Here is a 23,192-nt window from a genome sequence, read left to right as displayed (position 1 = left end):
ACATCAAGATCCACATCAGAATCTGTGCTGGACATGGAGCCTGCTTAGGATTCTCTCCCTCTCCCTCTACCCCTCTCCCCATTCTTTCTTTCTCTCTCTCTCAAAACAAAACAAAACAAAACAAAACAAAACAAAACAAAACAAAACACAACAACTAAAAAACAAGACCCATCTATACCATATGCAACTTATAAGAGACTCATTTCAGACCTAAAAGACACATGCAGATTGAAAGTGAAAAAATGGATAAGCATTTATCATGCAAATGGATTTTAAAAGAAATCTGAGGTAGCAATACTTATATCAGACAAAATACACTTTAAAACAAAGATGGAAGTAAGAGACAAAGGACACTACATAATCATAAACAGAGCCATCCAATAAGAAGACATAAAAATTGTAAATATGCACCCAACATGGGAGCACCCAAATACATAAAGCAGTTAATTGCAAACATAAAGGAGCATATTGAGAGTAATAAAATAATATTAGAAGGCATTAGCATCATATATATAGATATATATATCAATGGACAGATTAGCCAAACAAAAAATAAGGAAACAGTGGCTTTGCATGACATATTGGACAGGTGGATTTACCAGATATATTTAGAACATCTAATTTTAAAACAGTGTAATAGTGGTGCCTGAGTGGCTCAGTTGGTTAAGCATATGACTCTTGATTTCAGCTTAGGTCATGATCTCAGGATCCTGGGATCAAGCTCCATGTCAGGCTCCCTGCTCAGTGAGGAGTCTGCTTGAGATTCTCTCTCTCCTTTTAACCCTCCCCCCACCGTGCATCCTCTCTCTCTCTAACAAAAATAAATAATTCCTAAAAAATAAATAAATAAATAATTCTTAAAAAATTAAAAGAGCACAATACACATTCTTTTCAAACACTGATGGAACATTCTCCAGAATAGATCACATATTAGGCCACAAAACAAGTCTCCACAAATTCAAAATGATCGAAGTCATAGCATGCATTATTTCTGACCACTGCACTATGAACATAAAAATCAACCACAAGGGGATCCCTGGGTGGTGCAGCGGTTTGGCGCCTGCCTTTGGCCCAGGGCGTGATCCTGGAGACCCGGGATCGAATCCCACGTCGGGCTCCTGGTGCATGGAGCCTGCTTCTCCCTCTGCCTATGTCTCTGCCTCTCTCTCTCTCTCTCTCTCTGTGTGTGTGACCATCGTAAATAAAAATAAATAAATAAATAAATAAATAAATAAATAAATAAATAAATAAAAATTTAAAAAAAAAAGAAAAAAAATCAACCACAAGTAAGAATCTGGAAATAGCACACATATATGGAGGTTAAGTAACATGCTATTAACAATGAAAGAGATTGAAGAGGAAATAAAAAATACTTGAAGACAAATGAAAATGAAAACACAGCAGGGTAAAATATTTTGGCTGCAGCAAAAGTGGTTCTAAGAGGGAAGTTTATAGCAATACCAGCATGCCACAAGAATCAAGAAAAATCTCAAATAAACAACCTAACCTTCACCTAAAGGAGCTGGGAAAAAAAAGAACAAACAAAACCCAGAATCAGTAAAAGAAAGGAAATAATAAAGAAGTAAATAAAATAGAAATAAAAAATAGAATAGATCAATGAAACAACGGGCTGGTTCTTTGGAAGAAAATCAATAAAATTGCTAAATCTTTAACTAGACTCATCAAGAAAAACGAGAAAGGACTCAAATAAACAAAACTACAAATGATAGAGGAGAAATAACAGCTAACACCACAGAAATACAATTATAAGAGAATATAATGAGAAATTATATGACAACAAATTGCACAACCTAGAAGAAATGGGTAAATTCTTAGAAGCATATAAATTACCAAAACTGAAACAGAAGGGAATAGAAAATTTGAACAGGGTGATAACCAGGAATGAAACTGAATCAGTAACCAAGAAACTGCCAACAAACAAAAGTCCAGGATCAGATGGCGTCACAGATGAATTCTACCAAACATTTGAAGTAGTTAATACCTGTTCTTAAATTATTCCAAAAAATAGAAGAGAAAGGAAAACATCTAAATTCCTTCCATGAGGTCAGCATAACCCTTATACCAAAACCAAATAAAGACAGTACAACAAAAGAAGAATAATTACAGGCCAATATCTCTGATGAATATAGATGCAAAAATTCTCAACATAACATTAGTAAACTGAATCCAACAATACATTAAAAAAATCATTCACCACAATCAGGTGGGATTTATTCCTGGGTTGCAAGGATGGTTCAACATTCACAAATAAAAAAATAAAATAAAATAAAAAATAAAAAAAAAACATTCACAAATAAGTCAATGTGATACACCACATTAAAAAAGAAAGGATATGATCATATGATAATTTCAGCAGATGCAGCAAAAGCATTTGAAAATGTACACCATGCATTCAGGATAAAGGCCCTTAGTAAAGTAGATTCAGAAGAAACATATCTTAACATAATAAAGGCCATTTATGAAAAAGCCACAGCTAATATCTCATTCAGTGATAAAAAACTGAGATCTTTCCCCTAAGTTAAGAACAAGACAAGGATGTCCACTCTCATCACTTTTATTTGACATAGTCCTGGAAATCTTATTCATATCAATCAGGCAAGAAAGAGAAATAAAAGGCATCCAAATTGTTAAGGCGGTAGTAAAGTTTTCACTATTTGCAGATGATGTGATACTATATATAAAAAGATTGAAAAACCACCAGAAAACTACTAGAACTGACAAATGAATTCAGCAAGGCTGCAGGATACAGAATCAATGTACAGAAATCCGTTTCATTTCTTCACTTTTTTTAAAAAGATTTATTTATTTATTTATTTATTTATTTATTTATTTATTTATTTATTTAAGAGAGACAGAGAGAGCAGTGAGCAGGAGGAGGGGCAGAGGAAGGAGGAGAGAACCTCAAGTAGACTCTCCACTGAGTGCAGAACCTGATACAGGGCTCTATCCCATGACCCTGAGATAGTGTCCTGAGCCAAAATCAAGAGTTGGACACTTAACGGACTGAGGTACCCAGAACTGTACTCTGAGAATTATAACACATTGGTGAAAGAAACTGCAGGTGACACAAACAGATGGAAGGATATTCCATCCTCATGAATTAGCAGAATAAGTATTGTTAAAATGTCCAAAGCACTTGAAGCCATCCATAGATTTAATGCAATCCCTATCAAAATACCAATAGCATTTTTCACAGAACTAGAACAAATTCTAAAATTTGTATGGAAGCAAAAAAGACCCTGCATAGTCAGAGCCATCTTGAAAAAGAAAAACAGAGCTAGAGGTATGACGATTCCAGATCTTAATTTATACTACAAAGCTGTAGCAATCAAAACAGTATGGTACTGGCACAAAAATAGATACATAGAACAATAGAACAAGATAGAAAATCTGAAATAAATCCATAATTATAGTCAATTAATCTTTGACAAAGGAGGCAAGAATATGCAATGGAAAAAAGATAGTTTCTTCAAAAAGTGGTGTTGGGAAAATTGGACAGCTACATGCAAATGAATGACACTGACACTGGCTCACTTTTTTACACCATACAAAGAAATAAAATCAAAATGGATTAAGGACCTAAGTGTAAGACCCTAAACCATAAAAATCCTAGAAGAGAGTATAGCCAGTAATTTTTCTGACATTGGCCATAACTACATGTTTCTAAGCATGTCTCCTGAGGCAAGGAAAATTATAAAAAAAAGCTATTGGGACTACATCAAAATAAAAATTCTGCACAGCAAAGGAAACAGCCAATAAAACTAAAAGATAGCCTACAGAATGGGAGAAGATATTTGCAAATGACATACCCAATAAAGGGTTAGTAACCAAAAAATACAAAGAATCACTTAACTCAACACTCAAAAATCAAATAACCCAATTAAAAAATGGGCAGAAGACACGAAAAGACATTTCTCCAAAAAGGACATCCAGATGGCCAACAAACACATGAAAAGATGCTGAACCTCACTCATCATCAGGAAAATGCACATCAAAACCACAGTGGAATATTATTCAACCATTAAAGGAAGAAATTTTGGAATTTGCAACAACATGGACAGACCTAGAAAGTATAATGCTAAGTAAAAGAAGTCAGTCAGAGAAAGACAAATAGTATATGATTTCACTCATATGTGAAATTAAAGAAACAAAAGAAACAAAGGGGAAAACAAGAGACAAACCAAAAAACAGAGTCTTAACTATTGAGAACTATCAGATGGTTACCAGAGGTGAAGTCGGTGAGGGGATTGGTGAAATAAGTGAAGGAATTTAAAAGTACACTTATTTTATTTATTTATTTATTTATTTATTTATTTATTTATTTACTTACCTACTTATTCTTAAATTCAATTTGCCAACTTACAGAATGAAACACAGTGCTCATCACATCACATGCCTCCCTTAATACCCATCACCCAGTTACCCCATCCCCCCACCCACCTCCCCTTCAGCAACCCTCTTTGTTTCCCAGAGTCTAGAGTCTCTCATGGTTTGTCTTCCTCTCTAATTTTTCCCCCATTCAGTTTCATCTTCTTCCCTTGAAACTATATCATAATTGTTGTTCTCCAATTAACTTACTTCACTCAGTGTAATACCCTCCAGTTCCATCTACATCAATGTAAATGGTAGTCATTAATCCTTTCTGATGGCTGAGTAATATTCCCTGGTATATTTATACCACATCTTCTTTATCCATCCGTCAAAGGACAGTTTGACTCCTTCCACAGTTTGGTTATTGTGGACAGTGCTGCTAGGAACATTGGGAAACAGCTGTCCTGCCATTTCACTACATCTGTATCTTTGGGGTAAATCCCCAGTAGTGCAATTGCTGGGTCATAGGGTAGCTCTATTTTTAACATTTGAGGAACCTCCATACTGTTTTCCAGAGTGGCGGCACCAGCTTGCATTCCCAACAACAGTACAAGAGTGTTCCCCTCTCTCCACATCCTTGTCAACATTTGTTGGTTCCTGTCTTGTTAATTTTAGCCATTCTTGTCAGTGTAAAGTGGTATCTTATTGTGGTTTGGATTTGTATTTCCCTGATGAGAAGTGATGTGGAGCATTTTTTCATGTGCTTGTTGGCCATGTGTAGGTTTTCTTTTTTTTTTTTTTAAAGATTCTATTTATTTATTCATGAGAGACACAGACAGAGAGAGAGGGGCAGAGACACAGGCAGAGGGAGAAGCAGGCTCCATATAGGGAGCCTGTTGCGGGACTCAATCCTGGGTCTCCAGGATCACACCCTGGGCCGAAGGCGGCGCTGAGCCACCCTGGCTGCCCTGTGTAGGTTTTCTTTGGAGAAATGTCTGTTCATGTCTTCTGCCCATTTCTTAACTAGATTATTTTTTGGGTGTTGAGTTTGATAAGTTCTTTATAGATCTTGTATACTAGCCCTTTATCTAATATGTCATTTGCAAATATCTTCTAATTCTGTAGGTTGTCTTTTAGTTTTGTTGACTCTTTGCTGTGCATAAACCTTTTATCTTGATTAAGTCTCAATAGTTAATTTTTTCTTTTGTTTCCCTTGCCTTCATAGGTGTATCTTGAAGAAGTTGTGGCTGAGTTCAAAAAGGTTGCTGCCTGTGTCCTTCTCTAAGATTTTGATGGATTTCTGTCTCACATTTAGATCTTTCATCCATTTTGAGTTTATATCTGTATATGGTGTAAAAGAATGATCTAGTTTCATTCTTCTACATGTGGTTGTCCAATTTTCCCATCACCATTTAATGAAGTGATTGTCTTTTTTCCATTGGATATTCTTGCCTGCTTTGTCAGAGATGAGTCAACCATTGAGTTGAGGGTCCATTTCTTGGTTCTCTATCTGTTCCATTGATCTATGTGTCTTTTTCTGTGCCATTACCATGCTATCTTGATGATCACAGGTTTGTAATATAGCTTGAAGTCTGGGCATTGTGATGCCCCCAGCTTTGGTTTTCTTTTTCAACATTCCTCTGGCTATTTGTCGTCTTTTTTAGTTCCATACAAATCTTAGAATTTTTTGTTCCAACTCTGAAAAAAGCCCCTTGTATTTTGATAGGGATTGCATTGCATATGTAAATTGCTCTGGGTAGCATAGACATTTTCAAAATATTTATTCTTCCAATCCATGAGCATGGAATATTTTTCCATCTCTTTGTGTCTTCCTCAACTTTTCAGTGTTCTGTAGTTTTTAGAGTACAGATCCTTTACCTCTTTGGTTAGGTTTATTCCAAGGTATCCTAAGATTTTGGGTGCCATTGTAAATGGGATCAATTCCTTAAATTTCTCTTTCTTCAGTCTCATTTTTAGCATATAGAAATGCCACTGACATCTGTGCATTGATTTTGTATCCTGCCAAGTTGCTGAACTGCTTCGTGAATTCTAATAATTTTGGGGTGGAGTCTTTTGGGTTCTCCATATACAGTATCATGTCATCTGCAAGAAGTGAGAATTTGACTCCTTTGCCAATTTGAATGCCTTTTTTGGTTGTTGTTGTAGTTGTGTCTGATTGCTGAGGTATGTTGAACAACAATGGTGAGAGTGGGCATCCTGTCCTGTTCTTGACCTTAGGGGAAAAGCTCTGTTTTCCCTCACTGAGAATATTCACTGTGGGCTTTTCAGAGATGGATTTATTATACTGAGATATGTTCCCTCTATCCTTACATTCTGAAGAGTTTTAATCAAGAAAAGATGCTGTAGCTTGTCAAATGCTTTTTCTGCATCAATTGGAGAGGATCATATGGTTCTTGTCTTTTCTTTATTAATATGATCTATCATGTCAATTGATTTACAATTGTTGAACCACCCTTGCATCCCAGGAATAAATTCCACTTGGTCATGGTAAATAATCCTTTTAATAAGAGTACACTTATCTTTTTTTTTTTAATTTTTATTTATTTATGATAGGAACACAATGAGAGAGAGAGAGGCAGAGAGAGAAGCAGGCTCCATGCACCGGGAGCCTGATGTGGGATTCGATCCCGGATCTCCAGGATCGCGCCCTGGGCCAAAGGCAGGCACCAAACCGCTGCGCCACCCAGGGATCCTTTTTTTTTTTTTTTTTTTTTAATTTTTAAGAGTACACTTATCTTGATTAGCACTGAGTAATGTATAGAACTGTTGAATCAGTATATTGTACACTTAAACTAATTTAACACTGTATATTAATTAATTGGATTAAAAATATATAGTTAAGTTAAAAAATATTTTCCTTCTTTTATGGATGATTAATATTCCATTGCATGGATATACCACAATTTCTTTATTCATCAATCAATGGACATTTGAGTTGTTTCAACTTTTTGGCAATTGGGAAATGTGCTGCTATGGATATTCATGCAAAAGTTTTTGTTTATATACCTGTTTTCAGGGGGTTATTTTTGATATATATCTAGGAATAGAATTGTTGGATCATGTGGTAACTATGTTTAAAAATTTCCAGGAATAGCCAAGCTGTTTTTTAATGGCAGTTGTGAGACTTTACATTCCCACCAGCAAAGTACAAGAGTTGCGCATTTTCCACTTCCTCTCCAACACTTGATATTTTCCATGCTTATTATTATCATTGCTAATATTACAGTCATGTTACTGAATGTAAAGTGGTATTGCATTATGGTTTTGATTTACATTTTCCTAATTACTAATGATGGTGAGCATCTTTCATGTGCTTATTGGTCATTTATATATCTTCTTTGGAGAAATATCTACTCAAGTCCTCTGCTCACTTTAAAATTGCATTGTTTGTCTTTTTTATTTTGAGCTATAAATGTTCTTTTTCTTTAAAATATTTATTTATTTATTTTAAAGAGAGAGAGTGAAAGAGAGCATGGAGTTGAGGGGCAGAGGGAGAGGAAGAGAGAATTTCAAGCAAACTGCTGAGCATGGAGTTTGACATGAGGCTTGATCTCAGAACCCTGAGATCATGACCTGAGTTGCAATCAAGACCGGATACTTAACCAACTGATCCATCCAGGCACCCCTGAATCATAAGTGTACTTTACATTTATCACTGTATCCCCAATACCTGACACACAAAAGGCAGTCAATGAACATTGTAGAATGAACAGTGGTTCCATCAGTAGTATGACAACAATGTCCTCCAAGTCATTTTTCAACTTAATGTATGATATGTCCCCACATTATTTGAGAATAGTTTTAAAATTTCTAAAATTTTTCCCTAGATAGGCAAATTAAGTTCTCAGAAGGGTAAAAGTGACTCTCCAAGGTCAAACGGAAAGTCTTTCACTTGTAGAGTGATTCCCACAGCATTAATTTAGCTTGTGGCATCCCACAAGAGTAAAGGAGAAAGACACAGGAGACTGTTCAAGGCCATTCTAAGGTCCTTGAACCTGCTTTCAGCCTCCCTGCCATTCCTCGAAATTTCTTTAAATTCAAGAAAGAAAATCAGGTAGTACTAGTGTTGATGGTACTTTGCCAAGTATGCCAAATGTCAGCTACTGAGTGGCCCCTAAAATGCATTAAAAATGAAAGAGACTTGTTAAACAAGCTGGAGGTACAATTGTATTTCTGACTGAGACTGGTTTCTCACAGCTCATCCTTGGTTACCTCCGGACAATGGTTGGTCGATAAAGCACTTAACGCTGAAGGATTTTTAACCACTCTGCCCCCTTCAACCTCCATGTTCCCGCATCCTTCCTGAGCCAGTTCTTTCTGAGCCAGGTTTTATTCTTGAGAGGCTGTGGTGTGTGGGTAACAGGATGGCAAGAAGAGGACTGAGCAATCTTTGTCTCCTTCACAGATCCTTGTCTCTTTACCTATCCTTTAAATGTGGATGTTTATCAGGTTTTTTTCTGTCTTTGCCCAAACATTAGATTAGCATCTTGGTCATGTCATCTACTCCGCTTATGTATTCCATACTTGAACTTTCATCCCAGAGTTTTCCTCTGAGTTCCAGACCCACATAACTACACATGTACAATACACCAGAATGATACAGAGATGCTTCTCACCTAATAGCCAAGCTAAACACAATTATTTACAGCTCTTCACTGTCCATCATTAAAGAAAAGGGGTGTGGGGAGATCATACTGCAATCTGCCTTTATTCTTGTCTTAAGTATATTTTTGAAGTATATTTCCATGCACCCAGGTTCTCAAAGCAGAAATGCAGGAGTCATACCACATCTCTCCATTTCCCTCAAACCTTTTTTGGTCTCTCCTCTCTGTTCCCATCCAGCCTGTCTTCTATTCTCAAGTCCTTTTCTGAATCCATCTCTTACTAGACCTAAGAGCTCTGTGGCTTGGTCACATAACTTTTCTAAGTCTTAGTTTCTGCCCTGAAAATGGAGGTAATGCTTATTACTTCATAAGGCTGTTGTGAGGATCAAATTTACTATTCAAATTTAAGTGACAGTTTCTTGGTAAAAAGCAAGTCCTGCTGGCAAAAATTAGGCTATATTTGCTCATAATTCGCAGCAAATATCCATGGTGAGAGACTCCTGGGAAGGTCTTGTAGATAGAAGGTATTTTAGAATCGCTGCTGGGCCTACAATGTCTCCAGAAAGTAGAATTGCATCCCACAAAGAGAGAGAACAAAGTTCTTTGGCTGCCAATTGTATTTTACTCACAGCTGTCAAGAAAACATGGTGCATGCTGTATGTCATTAGGCAAATGACAAAATGTGCCCTGGGGTGATCTTAGCCCAGCACCCAAATACCCAGGGAACAAAGCTGAGGTTCATAGAACAGGGCCTTTCCTACTGTGTGATCCTTGCTTCCTGCAGCTGTTTCTTCATGGGATTTTGTGGGCAAGTAGTCTGGCTGATAGCACTGTCTCCACTGGCCAGCCACTGACCCTATCAGATTGCTCCTGTGGAAAATGCTGTTCTATATTTCCTGAGCCTTACATCTCATTTCCTGAGCATATTTTAGTAATCCTGTAACCCTCACTTTTCCTTCAGCCTCTTAGCTATACCAAGATGGCAGGAGACACATTCATCCTTTCAGCTCTTTTAATGTCCTTCTGTAGTGTTGTTGCCCAGATCTTTTGAAGCAGCTGGATGGGCTTCACCATTCGGCAAAGCTAGTAAAGTGTAGTAATGCTGTGATAACCGACTGGATGCCTAGGAACTAGTCTTTGTGAATGAGGTCCCCAAATTGACAAAGCTCCGTGACTTGCTTCAGGAAGCAGAAACAAGGATTATAAGGATTTTTTGGTTCTAGAATGCTGCTTCTCTTGTTTCATGGAAACTTTTCTAACCCAGTTAGATTACCCTGTGGGAAATGAATCAGGGTGGTTTAGAAAATCAGTTAGGCCATGAGTGGTTACTCCTCCAAATTGTTTGGTGGGCTGTGAAGACAAGGACGTTAGTGCTAGAAAGGCTTCAAAAGACACTGATGGCTTTGTGATGGGAGAGGTGGAATGGGGAAGAATGATAGAAGAGATACTGTTGAGATACTTGGAGGAGATCATTTGTTTTTTCAGCTGTCTGGACCATCATTTAGTACACTGCCCTAGGAATAGAATTCTAGTCAAACCTTGATTAACTGGAGTATAAGAGAGTGGATCTTCTGTTCCTAGGCAAATCAACCTCATAATTAGTTCAGTACTAGGATACTTTGAATGCAGAGGCCAAAAAGTAAATGAAAAGTGAGGTTTGGAAGTTGTAAATGCCAGACAATTACTGACAGAATAAGAAAGCTTTGAGAATAACCTGGGACCTGGAAATAACAGTTACAAATTTCTGTATTTTACAAGGAGACAGTTTTCAAATATGAATCAACTAATGCCTTAAAGCAGGCAGTGGCTTCCCATTGCTCTGACTTAGGCTGGACCAGAATATAGACCCTGTCTATCTTCTTAACCCTTTGTGCTTCCATTACTTAACACAGTGTCTGGTGCATGTTGGTGATTTGTAATTCTTGGCAGGTGGCTGCCTTTCTCCAAGAGGGCAACAATCAGCATGGGTGATGAATCCTCCTCATCTGGTATATAGGACTTTTTAGGAATTTCATTTAACATCTTGATGAAAACTTTTTCTATTTTTTTCTTTTTAAAAGATTGTTCATATTCACTATAAAAATGCTCACAGAAAAATATTAGTAGTTGTTAATATAATACAATTTAGCTTAACTTACATTATACAATGTGGACTGAAAATATGGTATATAATTTAAGTATAAAAAGAGGGGACATGGGCAGCCCCGGTGGCTCAGCAGTTTAGTGCCACCTTCAGCCCAGGGTGTGATCCTGCAGACCTCGGATTGAGTTCCACGTTGGGCTCCCTGCATGGAGCCTGCTTCTCCCTCTGCCTGTGTCTCTGCCTCTGTGTGTGTGTGTGTGTGTGTGTGTGTGTGATGAATAAATAAATAAAATCTTTAAAAAAAAGAGGGGACGTGCAACCTGGTTTATTTTTCATCTGTTATAAATATAATAAAGAGCCTCTCTCAAAAGTTTTTAAAGCAGGAAGCAATGAATCTTTTAGGACACTGTCCTAGGAATGAAATTCTAGTCATTCTACATTCACGAAAAATTTACCTTTGATTTACTTCTATGTAATACACAAATTATACTCTAAAAAACTTGAAAGTTAGCATAGCAAAAATATTTAGCATAGCAATAATATGTTTAGTGTGTATAGTGGGTAGACATCTATATGTAACACATGAAACAACTATGGAAACCACCCTATTTTGGTTCATATTGTATGTTACTTAAAAGTCTATACAAATGAGGACTGAAATAATTCCTTAAATCTGAGTTCTAGGGGTGTGCTGGAACTGGCTTGTACCAGCTCATGAGAGTAGATTGTGTATATTATCTTCCTAACTCCACTTTTACTGACTTCAAGTTGGTAGTTTACAATTGGCCATGGTGAGAGTATTTACACCATGGGAATAAGCAAATGCCACCAATCAGGGTTCTCTTGCTCCCCTGCCACCCAAGTCCAGTTATTAAATATTTATGAGCACACTACATCATTAATTCACACTATCAGTTCACCCCCTGAAGACAATCAGAAAATTCAAGAAAATAGTTGTCAGTTCTGATTTTCATAGAAAAACAAATATAAGTTTCATCTCTAGATTTTCAGTCTAAAAATGTAATCATAGTTTAGGCAAGGTGTACCTTCCATTTTCAACCTGCATGGGTGACAGGTCATGGGGCCTTTGTGGTTTTAAATTGGCAAGCACTTATATGCAAACTCTCCAAAGCTCAAGGATAATGGTGCTCTAGAAATGCCTCTAGAAATAAATGGCCCTTATAGACTAGAAAAAAATACGAACCCCATAGTAAAAAGAAACTGTTTAAAAAAATCCAAAGTATCCACCAAATGAGCAGCTTTGACAAAAGAGCAAAAAATATCTTAAAGTATATGCTATGAGGTTTGTTTTGGGGTTAATGAAAATGTTCTAGAATTAAATTGTGGTGAGGGGTTGCACACACAACTTTGGGAATATACTAAAAAAACTGAATTCCACACTTTATCAATTTTTTTAGATTATTTATTTATTTATTCATGAGAGACACACAGAGACAGGCAGAAACATAGGCAAAAGGAGAAGCAGGATCCTTGCAGGGAGCCTGATGCAGCTGGCTCCCAGGACCTCGGGATCATGCCCTGAGCCAAAGGCAAATGCTCAATCACTGTGCCAGCCAGGCACCCCTGAATTCCACACTTTAAAAGGTGAATCTTATGGTATGTGACTTACGTCTCAATGAAGTCAGTAAAAAAGAAAAGTTAAGTATATTGGCAAACAACATAAACACAGATTCAAAGGATAGTTAACAGAAATACATTTTCACGAGTTTACTGAATATGCGGCTTATACTGATCTCTAGTGTGTTGTTAACTTCACAGATTCTAAAAATCTGGTGAGAATTGATTGGCACCTCAACAAAGATGAAAGCAAGTAGCATTTTTAAAAATTTCACTCCACTCCCTTTCCTTTTCAGCTTCTTTTTCCTAACAATTGACATAATGTCTCTATCAGTGTGGGCTTAAACCAGGGGTCAGCATCATTTTTTCATTTTTTTTTTCTGTAAAGAGCCAGATAGTAAATATTCTAGGCTTTGTGGACCATGAGATCCCTGTCAAGAGTACCTAAATCTGCAATTGTAGCATGAAAATTGCCACAGATGATACATAAATGGATAAGTTGTGCTGTGTGCCAATAAAACTACAAAAACAGGCAGCCTATAGGATTTGGTGCATAGCACAGTCTCTGGTTTGCTTACCCCTTGTCTAGACTGCAAAATGTTGTGGGGATGTTGATTTTGCTTGAGAAATTCTATTACATAGAGCAATGTTTTGCAAACTAGATTTGGGGGTGGGATATATATCGGAATCATCTGTCACCATCTCATGTCTTTGCAGGATCTCTTATTCCACACTGATCAAAGGCAAAAAGTATTCCCTGGGTCCCTGACCAATACTCATTTTCCTATTATTAAAATATTATATACTATCCTATCCTCTAAATAAATTACAAGAAGTGTTTTCCTTTTCAGCGCTTCCCCCATGATCTTATGAAAGTAAGGCTGAGGAGCAAATTTTATTTTATCTTATTTAAAGATTTTTTTATTTATTCATTTGAGAGAGAGACAGAGATTGAGAGAGAGAGAGCAAATGCACAGCAAGGGGGAGGGGCAGAGGGAGAGGGAAAAGCAGGCTTCCCGCTGAGCAGCCCAGATGCAGGGCTCTGTCCCAGGACCCTAGGATCATGACCTAAGCCTAAGGCAGATGCTTAACTGACTGAGCCACTCAGGTGCCCCTGAAGAGCACATTTTTAAATGAAAAATTACCTAGAGCCACAAGGTGCAAACAAGTTTCTTTTTTCCTGAAAGAATTATCAACTTAAACTAAAAACAGGAAACCAAACTTTACCCAATAAATTAGATCATTCTTTAGTATACATTTAAGTTTTCATATTATTCCACTTAAGGGAAAAAAGGATAAAAAGAGCTAAGTAAAAATGATTTCCAATTGGAGTTGCAAATGATGATCAGTTCTCCAAATGGTAGGTGTAGTCATTAGGCAAAGGGCAGTTTTTATAGGTGCAGAGAGTGGAATCAACTATTTCTCTTATGTTGAAATTTTCAGCCTTATCTCATACACAGTTATTATGTGTATGTTAATATTGAGTTATTTTTAATGACAGAATGTCTAGCATTTCCCCTTATACAGCCCTATATCTGAAGCAGTGAGTCTTAAAGGGACACCAATGGGAGATTATAAAACTTAACTCGGGAGCTCACACTGCCAAAAATCTGACATTCCACCTACGAGGTTATCTGTCCCTCTCTCAGAAACTGCCTAGTAAGCCATTATTACAGATGGGAATGTGGTTTATCAGTACGTTGGGGCAGGGAAAAAATGATTAAAAACTGCTGATGGAAAGCAGCAAGATAGACAAATGCATGCATGAATATAAGATTGTATCACTGATAAAAGACAGGATGCCGACTTGTATCCATAGTAGGCAGGAAAAATTTTAACTTTATTAAATAGTTGGGGTGCAATAAATCTGTCAAACTGCTAATTCATTTATTCTTCTCTTTTGAATTATTGCCACAGAATGCTAGAAAACAGGCCTGATAACCTTCATAACATTCTAGGAAGGCAAGTAGGATGTTAGAGAAGTAAAGATACTTTGGATTAGTTTAGTCTGCTCTATTAAGTTAAACTGGTTACCATTCCTCCTTCCAACTCATTTTGTTTAGCAAAGTTCCCTATTCACAAGGCAGCTGGGAGTGGAAATGAGACACATATGCCAAAAACTAACACAAGGTAGGAGGTGATAAGTTTCCCAAAATAAATATGGAGTGCCAGGGACATTCACAGGTGGGAGAGATGACATCAGGTTGGAACAAAGCACTAGGCAGAACTCTATCAAACTCTGGTCATCTTCCCAAGCACAAAAGCAGTCATTGGTGCTTTGGGATCAGTTAGACACTGGCTTTTGGTAGTGCTGTCTTTGTTAAAAAGGCATTATTTAGCTTTTTCAACGTGTGATTTTAAGTTTCCTAAATGTAAAGTTGTTACATCTTGGGGCCATAGATTCCGCTGTTGGAGTACTGGACAATGGAAGTCAGTAAGGGGGTCAGCGGGAGAGGTTATTCTGTCTTACTTTGTTCGGACATGTGTTTCCGTCGTTTCCAGCAACTTAGGTCTGCCACCTAATATATATGGTAGAGATTATTTAGGGCTTTTGAGGAAAGTTAGGGAGAACCTCTATTCCTCGGCAGACCTGTGGCTGAGGAATATGAGACAGATATGTATTTGCAGCGCCCGAGTGCGTGCACACATGTACACACACACACACACACACACACACACACCGACTTGGCAGCTGTGAGGATGGAAGTGGGGGACTCTGTGCCAGCTAAGCTACTTCAAGTGCCTGCAAGTCTGAGGCTGGATTTGAAGCCTCCAGCGTGTTTGGAGTTAATTCCCATTAGATTGGACTCCGCCCCTCTCTCCCAAAGGTAAAGCAAGGTTTTCAGGCATCACTGCAAAGAGCAGCTGGGATTCCCATCCCCTTCTGACAAGCTGTGAGAAGAAGTTGTTTCTCAGATCTGAGTCTGAAGAGAGGAGACAAGTCAATCAGCTTCCGTGGTCAGAAGGTAAATTTGCAACGTGGGCCAAATGCAATGGAAACAGCTGGCTTAGAGAATGCTTTTGCTCTCTCTGTGCTCAGCCCTTCTTCTCCCTTTCCTTTCTCAGGCTTCCTGTACTTTCATCTCACAGCTCAGAGAAGCTGTTTTCTTCCCAAAGAGGGCCTGGTGCATTTTTTACTCCTTCAGACCCTGTTGTTTGCACAGAGGGTAAGAGGAATCTGGGCTGGATTTCTATTTCATATTGACGTGGTTTGAGGACCTAAGGGTTAACTGCCAGCTGGTTTCCTCAAGAGAGTTAGTAACTTGAGGAGAGGAAGTGCATATCTCTGGGAGTGGAGGGAGGGACTTTGCTCTGACCTGTCTATAGAAGGAAGAGTGGATCTGGTTTGCTGGTGTGCTGGACTGATCTCTTAGACCTGCCTAAATTGGGATTTGGGGACCAAAAAGGGGTGATGGGGTTAAAGTGAAATGCAGATGTTAAAGTCAGTCAGGCTAGAAACAAAAGATTGTATTCACTCTGTAAATATTTATGAGTTCCTACTATGTGCCAAGCATGATGATTTAGAGAAAAAACTGAAATAGTTTGACTGTAAATCCATTCTCAAAAAGAACACTGGGCTGAGTGGTTCCATTTTGTGGTGGGAAACTAAACACAGAAAGAAGCCGAGGGCTAAGAAGTCACTGGAAGAGTGGCTGGAGGAAAGGGAGAGGAGAGGGGAGGGGTGTTCTACTTCTTGGGAGACTTCAAGTCTTCTCTATTACTTATGGGGGAATGGTATCTTTTCCAGTAGAGGGAAGAATAATGGGCACTTATACTGGTGTTAGGTGTACACCAGATTTTATATCACTTTAATTATGCTTAATCATCTCCATTTTATAGATAAAAACTGAAACTGAGAGATTTTCAGTGATCCTCTTAAGTTCATATAAGGGGAAGACCTCTGGACCCTATCTCAGATCTGATTCCAAAATCTGGACCCTTTTCACTAAAATGGTTTTTCTCAATCACTAGTTCTCATCAGAATCAATGGAGAATCTTTTAAAAATGCAAATATCATAAATTGTAATTCAGTGACTGTCTTCATCTGCATTTTAAAGCACTGAGGGTGATTCTAATGTAGAAGGGTTGGGTCCACCATTTTGAGAAATGCTTTTAATACACCACGCTGCCTCTCATGTCTGCCGAAGTGGTTGGAGATGCATCCGGCTTACCTTCTTCGTATACTGGCCAGGTTCACTAAATGGAGGTGGTCAGCTGTGGTGGCATGCTATTCCCAGTTGAGGTTACAGGTAGAGGGTCTACTGGGCAACAGTAGTAGGGCTGGACCACGAAGTGTGGGGAGATGCAGTACCAGTTAGCTCACTGTTGATAGAGCTTAACCGTGTCTTGCCATAGCAAGCTGGTAGGAGTGATTTCTAACTAGTGGAGGGGACTCCTAACTGACCAACTGCTAACTGAAAGTGGTGGCATCTATCCAGCCAGAATAAGAAATGGGATGAAGAGCTCTAATTGGCACCTCAGTTTCCAAGGCAGAAGACAAATGGGGAGCTCAGTGAGCACCATTTTATTTTATTTTTTTTTTTGCAGGGAAGGGAGAAGTTCATATGAAATTTAGGGAAATCATTCCAATTTCCACCTTTCCAACCACAAATTATGGAGAAAGAGAGTAGCCCAGGACCTGACATAGAGCTTATTTGTAAGGGCTCTCTCTGTCTACATGGCCAACTTGATTATTTAGAAATGGCCTTCCAGGTTGTCAGTGACTCAGTTGATCTTCTGACTCCACTTACTCCCTAACTTCCTGCCTTCAACTGCCTTACCTGACTGTCAACATCTCAGATGCAAATAAATAAATAAAGCCAACACAGCTAGTTTTGCTAATCTTTCTATTCAAGAATAAAAGAGGAGGGAAGAAGAGGGAAAGCACAGAAAGAGGATCAGCAAGTATGACAGCTGAGGAATTTGAAAGACAAGCCTTAGGTGAAAAGTGAAATATTAAGCAGAGAGTAGATTGGTGGGGAGGGGGAAGTGGGGACTTGTTGCTCAATGAATATAAAGTTTTAGTCATGCTAGATGAGCAAATTCTAGAAACCTTCCGTATAACTTTATGCCTAAAGTTAACAGTACAGTGTTGTGCACTTTAAAATTAATAGGATAGATCTCACATTGTATCTTAACACATGCACACATACATACACCAAACCAATACAAGGAGCTTTTTGAAGGTTATGAATGTTTTAGTACCTTGATTGTGGTGATGGTGGTACAAATATAAGCATACATCAAAACTCATTAAGATGTATGCACTAAATGTGTGCAATTTTTTGTATCCTGATTAAACATCAATGAATTTTAAAACAGTGAGATCTTCTTTGAGTCACCAAGATACAAATAGGAAACAAAGCCCTTGGAGTAGCTACATCATGAGATGATTTCAGGCATAGGAGAGCTTGGAGTAACAACCATTGCAGAGATAAATAGAGGAGGAATAACTCCTGAAGGACTCAGGTGGCATTAAATGAGGAAAGAAATACTTAGGAAGGGGTAGTAGATTCTTTTTTTATTTTTATTTTTTTTTAATTTTTTATTTATTTATGATAGTCACAGAGAGAGAGAGAGAGAGGCAGAGACACAGGCGGAGGGAGAAGCAGGCTCCATGCACCGGGAGCCCGATGTGGGATTCGATCCTGGGTCTCCAGGATCGCGCCCTGGGCCAAAGGCAGGCGCCAAACCGCTGCGCCACCCAGGGATCCCAGGGGTAGTAGATTCTTTTTGAGCCTGTGTCTGAAGCAGAAAGATCTAGAATGTTCAGGTTCAGGCTGCTTATATACCCAAATTGATACAAGGGATCACATTGGGTAAAGACATTTCTCTGGAATGTGGCTCTTTTTACCACTGGAAACATATGCCTGTGTATCTTGCTCATTTCCTACAAAAGTCTCAACACTGAGTATGATGCAATTGTAACAGGGTTGGCAGGTAGGCAATGCGCACCATCTGGGGGGCATGAGGAGAAAGGCCTGTTCATATTCCTTTGCCAACACCAGTGCCAACAAAGCTGGTCCTCACAGACGAGTCTGAAACCAGTAGTCTTGCAGCCACAATTTCCTTAGCAGCTAGAAGTCAGACATGACATTTCTAACCACCTAGTATTCTGGTCATTAACTCACTAGTTGCTTTGCCTGGACCCTGTTACCTTCGGTAAAGTAGTGCTTTCTTTAACTCAGAAGTTGTATGACAAAGCTCGAGTGGAAACAAAAGTATTTGAATTTTTGTGTATGGGGGCTGGGGAGAAAATGAGATAAAAGAAGGATTTGATTCCTTTTCCTCCACTCAGAAAAAAATAAGAGCAGTTTTTCCAGTTTCACTGATATTAAGTGCCTATGTGTGAGTACCTACACAGAGTGAAAAGGTGATAACAAATGATTAAAAACATGGCAATGAGACACCACAGAGAGAGTAGAGTGCTCATTTTGGGAGGGAAAGAGCTAAAGGTAAGATCCCAGCATTCTGAGTTGATTAAGGGCTCTCATCTGGAAGACCAGCCAAGCTATTCTCCTCTGAGGATGTGACCAAAGGAATTGGCCTTCAGTTACAGCAGAAAAGATTCCAAATGATATGTAATTAATGATTTATTGACAATGAGAGTTGTTAAGCTACTGAGAAAAATCGGAGAGTCCTCTTCTCTAGAGTTCTTAAAATAAATAAATAAATAAAAGCAATGTAGATAGCCATTTTACCTGTACAGCTTAGGTAGATTTCCTGCTCCAAAAGATTGAAGTTATTCCTACTCATGAGTCTGCATTACACTGACGACCATATCTCTAAAGGTTAGTGAGCACTAGCCTTCAGTAAGGACAGTAAATGCAGGACACACTTTGCACTTCCACTCTGGTTGTTACAACTTTTGGGCCACACTCACTGCATCTTATACAACTAGTCTCAGAAACAGGTATGTGACCCTTTTAGGAGATGGAGGAACTAAGGGATGAGGGACCATGTGACACGTAAAGAGAGAGGGTCAGTAATCCTGTCAATGCCTGATTACTGGATCAATTAGCAGAAGCACCAGGGTGAGTTCTTGGTTTCTGAAATCTAGTGTGGCTATATGGCTAGAATTCCAGGACAGGGAAACAGAGCCATTGCATGTATGACATATACAGGAAGAATAAAGATAGAATGAAGTATAGCACTGTGTATGATTTTTATTTATGTGAGTGCAAAGAGACTTGGCTAGTTCCTGGGAATGAACTTGGAGGACTGTCATGAAGGGACATCCACTGTAGGCCATACAGGAACTAAAGGCATTTGTTTGAATGCACTTCCACGTCTGGGAGAACATGTAGTAGTGTGCCTGCAGACTCCACATGGCCCAATGCCTCCCTGTCCAGTTACAGGAGAAGCAGCGTTGAGGCTTATTGTATGCTCTGAAAACATTGAGAATTGGATTTCTGAGCTCTCTTTCTTGACTTCATGAGGTCACATCTATGACTCCAATAAAGTTTACATTCAAAACACATAGGCTTCGTCTCTCCATTGTTTAATGCCATGGTTACTTTTAACTTAATATTGTTTGAGTCTTGGAGAGGGAACATTAGAGATTCTCAGCTTGCCTTCCACAGATAGTGCTGGTGCACCACACCTCTAGTCCTAAATAGGGTGACTAATTTTCCTAGTTTTATCACTGTAAGTCCCACATTCCAGGAAACCCACACTGTAAGTCCCACATTCCAGGAAACCCCTCAGTCCCAGGAGAACTAGCATGATTGGTCATCCTAGTCCTCAGTGAAATAAGGACAATGAGTCTTTCCTGAAGTTAAAAGTTTATTTAAAAGGTTTTATTTATTTATTCATAAGAGAGAGAGAGGGAGGCAGAGACATAGGCAGAGGGAGCAGTAGGCTCCATCCAGGGAACCTGATGTGGGACTAGATCCTGGGACTCTAGGATCATGCCCTGGGCCAAAGGCAGGCTTTAAACCACTGAGCCACCCAGGCATCCCAAATTAAAAGTATTTATATTCTTTTTTAACTTATTTTTATTTTTATTTATTTATGATAGTCACACACACACACAGAGAGAGAGAGAGAGAGAGAGGCAGAGACATAGGCAGAGGGAGAAGCAGGCTCCATGCACCGGGAGCCCGACGTGGGATTCGATCCCGAGTCTCCAGGATCGCGCCCTGGGCCAAAGGCAGGCGCCAAACCACTGTGCCACCCAGGGATCCCAAAAAAGTATTTATATTTTAAAGCCAATGAGTTTCGCTAAAGCTAAACATATGTAACTTAAACTGGATTTTATGGTTCTGCCTTACATCTTGGCTTCAAAATTCCATTTTACAAGTAAAATTATGGTGGCAGTGGTTGGTAGTATTGTTTTATTAAACAGCCTGATGTGCACAGATGATGATAATATTTTTTTATGGATTTAAAAAAATAAATAAAATATTTTGTGTATTGGGGCACCTGGGTGGCTCAGTCAGTTAAACATCTGCTTCTTGGTTTCAGCTCAGGTCATGATCTCGGGATCATCAGATCAAGCCCTGCATGTGGCTCCACACTCAGCATGGAGCCTGCTTGAGAGTCTCTCTCTCTCTCTCTCTCTTCCTCCACCCCTCACCATCCCTCGTGCTTGTGCTCTCTCTTTCAAAATAAAGTTGTATTTGAGATTATTTGAGAGAGAGAGAGAGAGAGAGAGAGAGAGAGAGAGAGAGAGAACACACACACACACACACACACACACACACCATGAGCAAGGGAGGGACAGAGGGAGAGGGACAGAGAGAATCTCCAGCAGACTGTGCATTGAGCACAGAGATGGATGTGGGGCTCCCATCTCACAACCTCAAGATCATGACCTGAGCCAAAAATTGAGTCTGACTCTTAAGCAACTGAGCTACCTAGGTACTCTCAGATAATGGTACTATGTCAGAACCCCACCTCTTATTTTTGTATAGTTTGGTACCATTCCGTGACACAGTTTCCTTCTCTACCTTAAATTCTCTGCCCTTCTACTAGTTGTCATACCAGGACTTTTGATCTCAAGGTGATGATAACTATGGGCAACATATGGGGTTGGTTCTGACAACATTTGCTGAGCTTGAAACAGCTAATGCTCTTGTTTCGCTGGTTTACACACTGCTTAGAGAAAGTGGTCTTCCTCCGACCTTTCCAGTATGCCCCTCTAGTTCTTTCCCCATTATTAAACATTTTTTGAAATCCTGGCTGGGAAACCATGGAGGCTTTTAATTGTAATACCATTGGGGTGATAAAGGAGAACATGGGGGAAGGTGGTGGGTGAATGGGAAATGGGAAGTCATGGCTGTGCCATGAAATTACTGTGCAACCCTGGACAAGTCACTTAGATTTCTGATCCTCACTGTGCTCATTTGTAAATTGGGGGTGACACCTTTCTTACCCAACAGAGAAGGTTGTTGGGCAGAGTTCATGAAATACTGGCTTTGGAAAGGAATACGATGATGCAACCCTAAGTGTTTGTCAGCTGGTTTCCTCTCATCCTCCTGCCTGGGCTTCTTCACCAGGAAGTGAGACCATAACAGAAAAGTGCTGCTTGCATTTTTCATAATCTTACAGACTCTAATATAACAAGCAGAGGCATTACCTCATTGTGGCCAATGTACCTGTTTTCTAACAGCAGCTACTTAAAACTAGTTCCACTTCTCCTCCCATTGGCTTTCAATCCCTCATCACATCTTCTCGCTCCGCACCCCCCCTCCTCACGCACAAAGCCTCATTCCCAGGGGACCAGCTCAGGGCACTTTCTTCCCAAGCCCTAACATTCCAAAGTAAGCACCTGCAATTTATGATCTCTTCTCCCTTCCTACACAAAACACATAGCACACAATACATATGTTTCAGGAGGGGAATTGTGGTGGACTGACAACAGAGCATTATGCTAAGAATCAAATAACTGGGCTCTGGCCAGTGTACCTCACTAACCCTTTACTCTTGGGAAAATTACTTCCTCTTCGGATTCCCATCTGCAGAGTGATGTGGGGAGGGCTGTTAGTACTCTGTGGTAGAAAAGTGCTGGCCCAGTAATCTGCAGATCAGGTTTCTTATTCCAGTATTGCTGTTTGCAAACTTATTCTGTGGTTTGAGTGAAATTATTTCCCCCTTACTGGGCCACACTCCCCCATATGCAAAACAAGAAGGTTGAATTAGCTGATTCATTAAGGTCTATACCAGCCTGGAAATTGGCTGCTTCTATGAAATGGGTTTCATTAGACAAACATGAATTGGAATGTCTAGTCTGTGCCAGACACTGTTTAGTGGTGTTCATGAAAGGGCTCATAGCTGGGCATGGTCCCCAAGACCCCGACTACAACTGCTGCTTGCTCCTGACAAGGTCCCAAATTTGTGGTATGGTGGCCAGTGACTTCAATCCCCTTACCTTGGGTCTCCCACAGCTGAGCTCTCCCATCACCTGTAGCTTTAAGCAAGGGTGATGAATCCTGGCAAAGTTTCTGAAATATACCCCACCATCTGCCTGCTGGAGACATTCACAGTGCTGTCATCAAGCTGCAATGTGGTCTCTGCCCTAATTGAGGCCAGAAAGCAATGGCAGATTAATGGAGTTGGGAGGGAAATGGTTG

The 23,192-nt window shown here is 39.3% G+C and overlaps 1 protein-coding gene across 2 annotated transcripts in view; it reads left to right on the top strand.

Moving 5' to 3' along the window:
* Positions 1-15,475: 15,475 nt before the first annotated feature.
* The window catches only part of LHFPL1 (LHFPL tetraspan subfamily member 1), a 55,856-nt gene continuing 48,139 nt past the window's right edge, over positions 15,476-23,192 (top strand). Inside the window, exon 1 of one of the 2 annotated variants that reach the window (XM_041741451.1) lies at positions 15,476-15,584. The gene's annotated coding sequence lies outside the window, so the exon portion shown is untranslated. Of the gene's footprint in view, positions 15,585-15,744; positions 15,786-23,192 lie in introns of those variants that run through there. The other variant, XM_041741452.1, reaches the window with a different exon arrangement.

This window comes from Vulpes lagopus, chromosome X (genome assembly GCF_018345385.1).
Source record: "Vulpes lagopus strain Blue_001 chromosome X, ASM1834538v1, whole genome shotgun sequence".
NCBI lineage: Eukaryota > Metazoa > Chordata > Mammalia > Carnivora > Canidae > Vulpes > Vulpes lagopus.
The sequence above is the reverse complement of the archived record's forward strand: the minus strand, read 5'-3'. Positions and strand labels throughout refer to the sequence as shown.